The sequence below is a fragment of the Lipotes vexillifer genome, unplaced genomic scaffold, assembly GCF_000442215.2.
Source record: "Lipotes vexillifer unplaced genomic scaffold, Lipotes_vexillifer_v1.1 scaffold184, whole genome shotgun sequence".
Lineage (NCBI taxonomy): Eukaryota > Metazoa > Chordata > Mammalia > Artiodactyla > Lipotidae > Lipotes > Lipotes vexillifer.
This window is the reverse complement of record NW_006783561.1, coordinates 541,383-550,867: the sequence shown is the minus strand read 5'-3', so window position 1 is coordinate 550,867 and position 9,485 is coordinate 541,383. Positions and strand designations below refer to the sequence as shown.

Sequence of the window (9,485 nt, the reverse complement as noted above, 5' to 3'; positions counted from 1 at the left end):
TCTTTCCCTGAGGCGTTTCAGAGCATTCCATCTGATGGAGAAAGACGCACAGTAGACCTGACCATAGGCACAGAGAACCTAGACCTCCATGCAAGGGAATTCTACTTAAATTAGTGTAACAACAGTGGTCTACGTTACATATCAGATGCAAGAAAAATTAAGAAAATATTAGTAAGATTGTGGTGTCAATGGAAAACCAAGGTCCAGAGAGGATGGAGGATAAGATCGTTCTTAAATTAGCACCTTGCACTCTGTTTGTGGCTTTGATGTGCCACTTCCTTTTTATTTGTAGAGGGCTTTAACCCAGTGCCTTTCAAACTTATTTGTGACCCACAGTTAGAAGCACATTTTATATCATCACCCAAAATATAGATAGATGTAGATGTCGATATGCTTATAACATCCCACTAAATTGATCTCACAACCCATTAATAGGAGGTGACCAGCCTTTGAAAAATATTGTTTTACATGTTTTGTTTTGTTTTTTTGCGGTACGCGGGCCTCTCACTGTTGTGGCCTCTTCCGTTGCGGAGCACAGGTTCCGGACGCGCACGCTCAGCGGCCATGGCTCACGGGCCCAGCCGCTCCGTGGCATGTGGGATCTGTCCGGACCGGGGCACGAACCCGTGTCCCCTGCATCGGCAGGCGGACTCTCAACCACTGCACCACCAGGCAAGCCCCTGTTTTACATGTTTTTCAAAGTACAACCCTGTGACGTAAGACCCTGTATCTTTTCCCTAGTAAGTACTGAGCACTTACAATGTTTCAGCACTGTCCAAGTACTTTACATACATTATCTGATTTAATACTCACATAGCTCCTCAAGTAAATGTCATACTAGTCACACTTCAAAAATGAGGAAACTGAAGAACAGAGAGGTTAAGGACATCCTGAAGGTCACACAGCTGGTAAATGATATCTATCCTTTTTGACTGTCTTTTCTGGGTCAAGTATGTTATTTCTAGTTTTTAAGAAGTCTTCACAGTCAGCAGTATATCATTGGAACTAATAATTTTTAAGGCTCCTTCAGTTCAAATAGTCTATGAATCTGGGAAATAACAAGAGCAAATAGCGTGCTTAGGTATCTAAGAGGAAAAAGTCGATTTTCTCTTCTTTTTCCCACTTCTCTTGCTTGACTCCTTCTTTCTCCTTCTCCTTTTCTTGACTGGCTCTTGGATTCACTGAGTGTTTTTTGGTTCACTCTTATATGCACAGCCCTAGGTTTCTTGTGGTGGTGATGGGTACCAAAGAAGAAGAGAAGTCTCTGGGCATCAGTATCTTATGTTAACAGTATGTTATGATAAGACACAAGGCATGGACAGGATCTGCAGATGGTACACAGAGAGGGAAAAGAATTTGGTGTGGGCTGGGAGAGGTGGATGGCTTTGTGGAAAAGCAGGATTTGTGCCCTGTCTGGGTGGATGGGAGGGATAAGGTACCTCGTAGGCAGAACTTTTGGTCATCCTGGAAGAAAAGGTTCAGAGGAAAGGAAGGAGAATGGCCTGTACTGGAGTGAAGAATTCATGTTGGCAAGCAGTTGTAGGTGTGGCTGGGTACCTTGGAGGGTCTTGGAAGCCTGGCTGAAGAAGTAGGATCTTGTTTTCTGGGATTATGGAGCCACTGAAGGCTTTTGTGAGCAGGACATGCATAGCGTTGTCGTGTTACTTTAAAAGACGCACGATGTTACGCACGATGATTTGGAAGGGGGAGTCATGGGTTGGGGAAAGGTGGGGAGCTACTTAGGAAGATGAATCACTGGACCAGATATAAGATGACTTTAACCCCACTCTGGTTCCTATAGCTCTAGAAAGGAAGGCAAAGAAGACATATGATGGACAGCTGGCATCGCCTATAAAGGATGGTGTGGAGAATAGATTCAAATATGACTCCAGCATATCTATCACACTCAAGTGTTATCACTTTTGGTAGAAATAGGGATTTAGGAAGTTGCATCTCTTTGGGGGAAGGGGTGGGGGAGTGGAATTGAAGTTTATTTCAGGCATGCTGCATTGGAAGGATGGCTGGAGATCCAAATGAAAATAGCTGGCTGACAGTTGGGATCTGAGGCTGGCGCTGGGAGAGAGGTGAGGGCTGGAGATCAGAGCTGAGACCATCTGGATGGCAGGATGTGCAGCAGGCCCAGGCAGAAATAAGTCAGGGTAAAACCACCTTTTACAGGGGATGAAGGAAGACGGCTAGCTGCTTCCCTATTCCAGATCCATATAATTCCAAAGATTATTTATGGTAAACTTCTTGAAAGATTGTTTATGTCAAGACTTGAACAACAAAAGAATTAACAGGGCTACATAGTAATTATTATTCCTTCTATATTTCTGCCCTTTGAAGGGAAATTTTACTATTACATTATTTATTATAATATTTACTCTTATTATTATAAATAGAGTTTTGTCTGAACCTCAGAGGGAGCAGGGTGTGCTGAGGAGGCGCTCTGGGGCTCAGCGTCCAAATTTAGACGCCTCACCATCCACTCTTGTACCACCATCCCCAGTGGGGATATCTGAGCTCACCCTATTGGATGAAGACCACGTTCGTCTCTTACTGAATTCATATAAGCATATTTGTGAATATAGGCTATACATCATATGAAGGAAGACTCTGATTTAGACTTCCAACCCCTGTTCATTAAGCAACTAGCAAACAAAACAAAACAACAACAACAGCAATAAAGCACATACAAAAACAAAAAATCAAACATTCACATTGTGCTACTCAGAGTTCAGTACTGTTTGTCACTCGTTCCCACAAAGTAAGAGCTTGAAAGTCAGCATTAGGAACTTTGCCATCATCACAGTACAGTCATATCTCAGAGATATTGCAGGTTCGGTTCCAGACCACCACAATAAAGCATTTGTTCACTTTCTGTTCTGAGCCCTTAGCAGATAGGATTACCAAGAAGGGTCATCCCCTCTAGTATGTTCTGCTGCCAGTGTCTTACTGCTGTGTTGTGGCAGCCCTTTGCTGATACAGTGGTTTTCTCTCTGCCCTGAAGACTCCAGTATTGAAAAGACTAATAATATTTGAGTATCACCATGTGCCAGAACCGTGGTAGGCACATTTCATACACTATCTCATTTAATTGTCAATAACACTATGAGGTAGGTATGATTATCCCCATCTAAAAATAAGAAAAGAGAGCTTTTGAGAGACATTAAAAATTCCCCCAGCTAAGAATTGGTGGAGCTGAAATTTGATCTGAGGTCTGTTTTAATCTAAAATCTGTGTACCGGGGGACTTCCCTGGTGGTCCAGTGGTTAAGACTCCATGCTTCCACTGCATGGGGTGCTGGTTCGATCCTTGGTAGGGGAACTAAGATCCTGTGTGGCGCAGCCAAAAAAATAAAATAGAATAAAACCTGTGTGCTAGACCACACTGAGCTGTCCCTCTGTGACTTTGTGCTTAATTCCACGGCTCTGGTGAGAGCTATTCCTTTTCTCAAAAGGAATACCATCAGGATGAGTATCACCACCACCACCACCACCATCATGATCACGATGAAGATTCTCTCCGAAGCGCAGAAATAGAGGTGGACTGACACTTCCTACATAACACTGTTAGATACTCTCTCACCGCTGCTGCCACATAGGATTCATGTTTCGATGTTTTATGTCCAGTATAATATGGGCTACAATAAGGACTGTCCCAGAAATTCTGAAAGAACAGTTGCTATGGCTGCACACCAGGATGGAGAAGTCACAGAGGGGCTGTCAGGCTCCCTGAGCGCTGGGTTTTGCCTAAACTTCGGAGGGAGATAGATGTGCTCAGGAGGAACCCCCGGGGCTCCTCTTCCAAATTCAGGTCCCTCACCATCCACACTTACCAGCCCCTGTTCCTCCGCATCATCTCTCACCTAGGGTATCTCTGGACTCAGCCCTGCCTCTAACAGACATTCTGAATGCCTAGGGATGTGGGGGAAAGGTGCTGTAAAACAATCAACAAACAATTAAATACTGGTATATACGAAAGAAAAAGACTAGAGAGAAACATTCCAGACAATCAGCAAGAATAACAAAAACTACTCGCATGCACGCACACACACACGCACACACACGCACACACACTCTCTCTCACACACACACAGATATATTCTTACTCAATCCGCCCAAGAGTCTTATGAGGTGGGGAATAAAATTTCAAATGAGAAAACCAAGCCTACAGAGGTTACATGAAGCCCAGGTGTTCATGACTCGAACAATCTCTTAACGTTCTGCTAGACTGTGGTTAGACCCCTGTGCGAGGTTTTGTTTGTTTTAAGCATTTTTCTATATTTTCCCATTTTCTGTCATGAACCATCTTTCATCACTTTTCTACTTAAAGGAATAAATACACATGCATGTCATTTTCAAGGGCAAATCAACCTGGGATTGGGGCTGAGATGGCTGTTTGGGGCTGGCCCCAAAGACCTGGGCTTTCTTCTTATGATACAAGGTGGCAGCGAGCCTCAGGCGGCCATCTTCAATCTCTTCTAAAGACCCCAAGGCAGTGCTGAGGTGGCTGTTCCTGAAATATCAGTGGATTCCATTCTTTAAGTGCATCCAGTTTCTTAGCCATGACCAATTAATAGTGCCTTGGACTAGGTTTGGGAGGCTGTGAACCAATTACAGGAATCCTGAACTCGGATTTGTCCTTCAGCTTCCCACAGGGAAAATCATGCAGGGTCCTGTTCCTCAACTGGTGCTGAACTGGAATGTGCTTAACTTGATGCTTGGCATCCCTAAGGGCAGGGACAGTGTTATAATCTGCCTGGTTATAATCTGCATGGTTATAATCATGCCTGGCACCCAGCTCATGGCCAGATTTACAGTAATGGTCAGTAGAGAGCCCACTAGTAGAATGAATTGATTAATCTATAGCTCTAAAGGAAAGTTTCTAAAATTCTAGTGTCTACTGCAGACACACAGGAAGGTGGACTAAAATTCAGATGCATGAGCCTTATTACCAGAGATTCAGATTCAGTAAATCTCACCTAGGGCCCAGAAATATGGATTTTGACAAGCTCCCTTGGTGATCCTGACATAGTCAGTCAGTTCTAGTTATCTAGTTGGTGCACAACCAGCAATCCCCAAATGTAATGGCTTTGAAAAGGAACAGTTTTGTTATGTCTCGCAATTTTGTGGGTCAGGAATTTCGGCAGCTCAGCTGGGCCATCCTTCTGTTGCATATACAGTTGATGGAGGTACTGGTGTTCCACACAGCCTGCGTGTCTGGCACCTTGGCGAGGGTGGCTGGGAGGTTGGGCTCAGCAGCATCGATCAGCCTGAGCACATTTAAGTGGCCTCTCTCAGGGGGAACTCAAACTTCTTACCTGAGGCTCTGGGGTCCAAGGAACAGCAGAAGCCTCAGGGCCTTTTATGACCTAGCCCCCAAAGCCACACAGTGTCACTTCTGCTGTACCCTATCGGGTACACCAGCCCCCCCCCCCCCCCCCGCCAATGCAAGGAAAGGGAAAATCGTCCCTGTCACTCCGTGGGGGCCACCATATTTCAAAACCACCTCACAGCCCAAGTACTCCACCTTGTGAAACGGACCTATAGAGAAAGATCGCTCTTTACCTGCCCCAGCTTAGATTTGATCCCCATGCTGGACTTGCTGCTTAATTACAGCAATGTTTCCCCACATGGTACTCATTTCTCTGCAGGCACATGAGATAATTTTAGGGAGTACATAACTGAACATTTTAAAAGTTTATATGTTTATCAAATCTATATGTTTAAATTGTGTATATCAGACCCATGGTTTTTATGATTATTATTCCTTAAGATAGGGCTAAATTGCAATGATTCCATTTAGGGGCAATTAAAAGAAACACATTAGGTATATAATAATCCATATGGTAAAAGATATTATAAGAATCATGAATGTGGCCCTCAGATGTCCAGAAAGCTCTAAACTCAAAGATTAACTCACAAATCTCAGTTCCAGTTTTTTTCCTCAGATACCAGTATCCCTGATCTTTCTGCCTTTCTTTTCCCAGTTGGTCCTGCCTCTTGACACAATTAGAAAAACTCTCCATGAGGAAAGAGGCAGCCATCCTTCTTTGCCAGGAGCCAGACTGACACCCCAAGCTGTCCTCATGGATGGTCACCTGCTTTTTTCTTTGTCTTTAAAACTCTTTTCTTTCCCTGGAGAGGGCATTCTTTTTTTTTTTTTTTAAATTAAAGTATAGCTGATTTACAGTATTGTGCTAGTTTCAGGTGTACAGCAGTGATTCAGTTATTTTTTTCAGATTATATTCTATTATAGGTTATTACAAGATACTGAATATAATTCCCTGTGCTATACAGTAAATCCTTGTTGCTTACCTATTTTATGTATAGTAGTTTGTATCTGTTAATTTTTTAATTCTTTCCATCTGACATAGGACTTATTTTATAAACAATAACTTTAAATAGTTATTTATATTTGAGCAGAGACATTCACAGTTTTAAAATATCTTCTTGCAAGTTTCCCTAGCAACTGATCTGTTTCAGAATCCCTGACACTGAAAAATCAAGGTAGTTTTATTTGATTTTATCTCACACTCTTACTAGCACCAGTAAAGCCAAGTTTCTATTTCCAGTCCTTGATATACTTAAGACTGAGAGGGTCTTGCCTTTTTGACCCACAGTAAATGAGACTATGAACATTTTTTTTTTTTTTTGCGGTACGCGGGCCTCTCACTTTTGTGGCCTCTCCCGCCGCAGAGCACAGGCTCTGGATGCGCAGGCCCAGCGGCCATGGCTCACGGGCTCAGCCGCCCCGCAGCATGTGGGATCTTCCCGGACTGGGGCACGAACCCGTGTCCCCTGCATCAGCAGGCGGACTCTCAACCACTGCGCCACCAGGGAAGCCCAACATTTTCATTTTTAAAGTCCACAAATTTTGAAATATAAAGTACTTTGGACCAGAGCAGGACTAATTTTTACACTGCATGCTCTTGAACTCAGAAAAACAAAGTCTTCATTACTTTGCTGATTACAAAGGTAATACAGGTGCATTGTATAAAAAAAACATTTAGTGACAAAGATTACTCTTGGTAATCATAAGTTCCTTTGGTTGGCTTCATATTCACCAGATAAATCATTCTTTGAGCAAATATTTCCTGAAGCCTACTCTGGGTAAGAAAATTGTCAAGGGTATGAAGATGAGGTCTACACAGTGGCCCAGATGATGCCCTTGCCCTTGTGGAGTCAGGGACAGGCAACTGGGTGAGATGAGGAGCCAACCCAAGTGGAAGGGCCAGGGCCCAGCCCGAGGCCATGGGTCACACCTGTGTCCACGGAGGAAGTTTCTTCCTCTAGGAAGGCTTCCAGGGGTCTTAGACGCAGAGAGGTGCAGGGAGGAGCCATTCAAGGTTGGAGGAGAAAGAGTGAGAAAAACCCATAAAGAGAAACCAATGAAGATGTGTTTGGATATTGGACCCAGAAGAGGCCTAGAGATGGACCAGTTCCACATCGTATTTTCTAGAGCAGGTAACAGCTCTTTCATCTGGTGTTCAGTTTATTTGGCAAACAATGACTTTTCATATTTTTATTTGAGATACCACAAATTTGAAGTGATTGATCAGACATTGTCAAAGATAAACAGAGCTGGATACTTCTGAAAGCAGTAAGAATACATTTTATTCAGTGATAACTATTGCAATAGGGAAGAGGGTCCAGCATGAATGGAACTCAACTTCGAGGGAACAGAAGGCAGGAGACCTTGTAAAGGCTGGAGTGTGGGAAAGGCACAGAGAGGCATTAAGGGGGCTGGTCCTTGTGACCCGGCCACCTGGATTTGCTAATTGCTGCTTATTCAGAGGAGAAAATGTCTGGAATCTTTGTGACAGGAGGCAGTGGGGCAAGTTAGAGCAAGGGGCCCACTGAAGTTAGGCCTTTACCTTCCTGCAGAGACCAGGGGTGAGAGTGATCTCCTTGGATGTTGGCTCTCAGGTCCTTGAGAAGACAGTTCTGGATGGTTGGAAGATTTACATCTCAAAGGGGCAGAGAAAGGGTTTATAATGGCAAGGTTTCTCAAGTACCTGCTCTAAGAGGGGGTTCAGGGGTCTATCTGCCTATTGCCAGGTTTTGGCTGGAACAAATAGTAAATTCTCCGGTAATCTTGAAATCTCTCAGGCAGGCATTTTAAGGCGGGGCCAGGGGTACAATCCTAGGGACATGGCCTTAAGCTGCTAGAAGCCACGCTAGAGTTTAGTCAAGGAAAGGGTCTTTATCAACATTCAGGTGAAAAACCATGGATTTGACTACCAGGAAATTCTTTGACGACAATAGTTTTGGGAAAATGAGTGAGGCAGAAGCCACATTTCAAAAGTTACATAGTGAATGGATGGAAACCAAAATGACACAAGAAGGCTCGAAGTGTTGGGTAGGAAAATGCTAATTTTTTAAAAAAGAGGAAGACGAGTACATACTTGGAAAATACATTATGCTATCTTTTCATGCTAGGTGACAACAAAGGTACAGTTCCTGACTCCCCTGTCTGATTTTAAACTCTGCCATGATGGTATATCTTGCTTTCAGTAAAAACAATGCCTTCCAAAGGTACCCTTGTAGACAAATTATGCAGGTCCAGGAAGGGCAAAAGTATCCTCTGATGGGTTTCTACAGCTTGAACAGTGGAACTCAGCAAGTGTTAATCTGCTGGGCAATGTAACCATGGAGATCCACCCTTCCTACCCAGCTCTTTCTTCTTCAGCACCAATGATTTAGGTCAAGACATAGATGGTAGTCTTAGCTAATATGTTCATAGAGGAGGGTTGATGCAGATGAAGTTTTAAAATAGCTCAAAGTACTGGAATCAAGGGTAAAAGAAGAACATGACAAACACTAGATTCTGATCCTTCTCTGTCTTGTCCCAGCTAGAGTAGCTCGAATATTATGAAGCTGCTCTAAAATTTAGGATGTTGGCCATGGAATAAAATTCAGAAACCTTTTTAATGAATGTGCACAAATGTCTCAAAGAACTTGACACCTCACCTGATTTATATTTTAAGAACCAGCTTCCTATGGCACATGGAATAGCATGTCTTTTGCAATATAACATAAATATTAATGAAGTCCAATCCAAATATAAAGATACAGTGCACATATGCTAGAAATTTAAATAGTTCCAGGTAGTTCTATGCATTCAGGTACACCATTTCTAAGCTGTGTGTTCAGGTCCAGGTAAAGTAGGAATCAGATTTTTCCACAAATTTAATCCTCCAGGCAGCCAAAGAATGTGTTAGAAACTATGGAGATTACCGTCTATTTTCAGAGCATTTTTAATGCTCCTCTTTCTCTGAATCCTATATATCAAAAGGAGAGATCTAGCTGTTCTTATTGAGAAGTATCCTTTCTTTTAAAAAACAACTTCCTTTATTTTCATTTTAAAAATATACATTTATTGTAAAAACATTTGGAAAACACAGAGCATAAACGCAGCCATAATGTCTCCCTACGACCTCCTCCGCCTACTACCTAGTCTCTCCCTACTACCCCTTTCCC

General features: G+C 43.0%; 1 protein-coding gene across 2 annotated transcripts in view; it reads right to left on the bottom strand.

Annotated features, from left to right (window-relative positions):
• DNTT (DNA nucleotidylexotransferase) overlaps positions 1 to 9,485 on the bottom strand; it is a 36,929-nt gene that overhangs the window by 24,785 nt on the left and 2,659 nt on the right. The window lies entirely within an intron of this gene.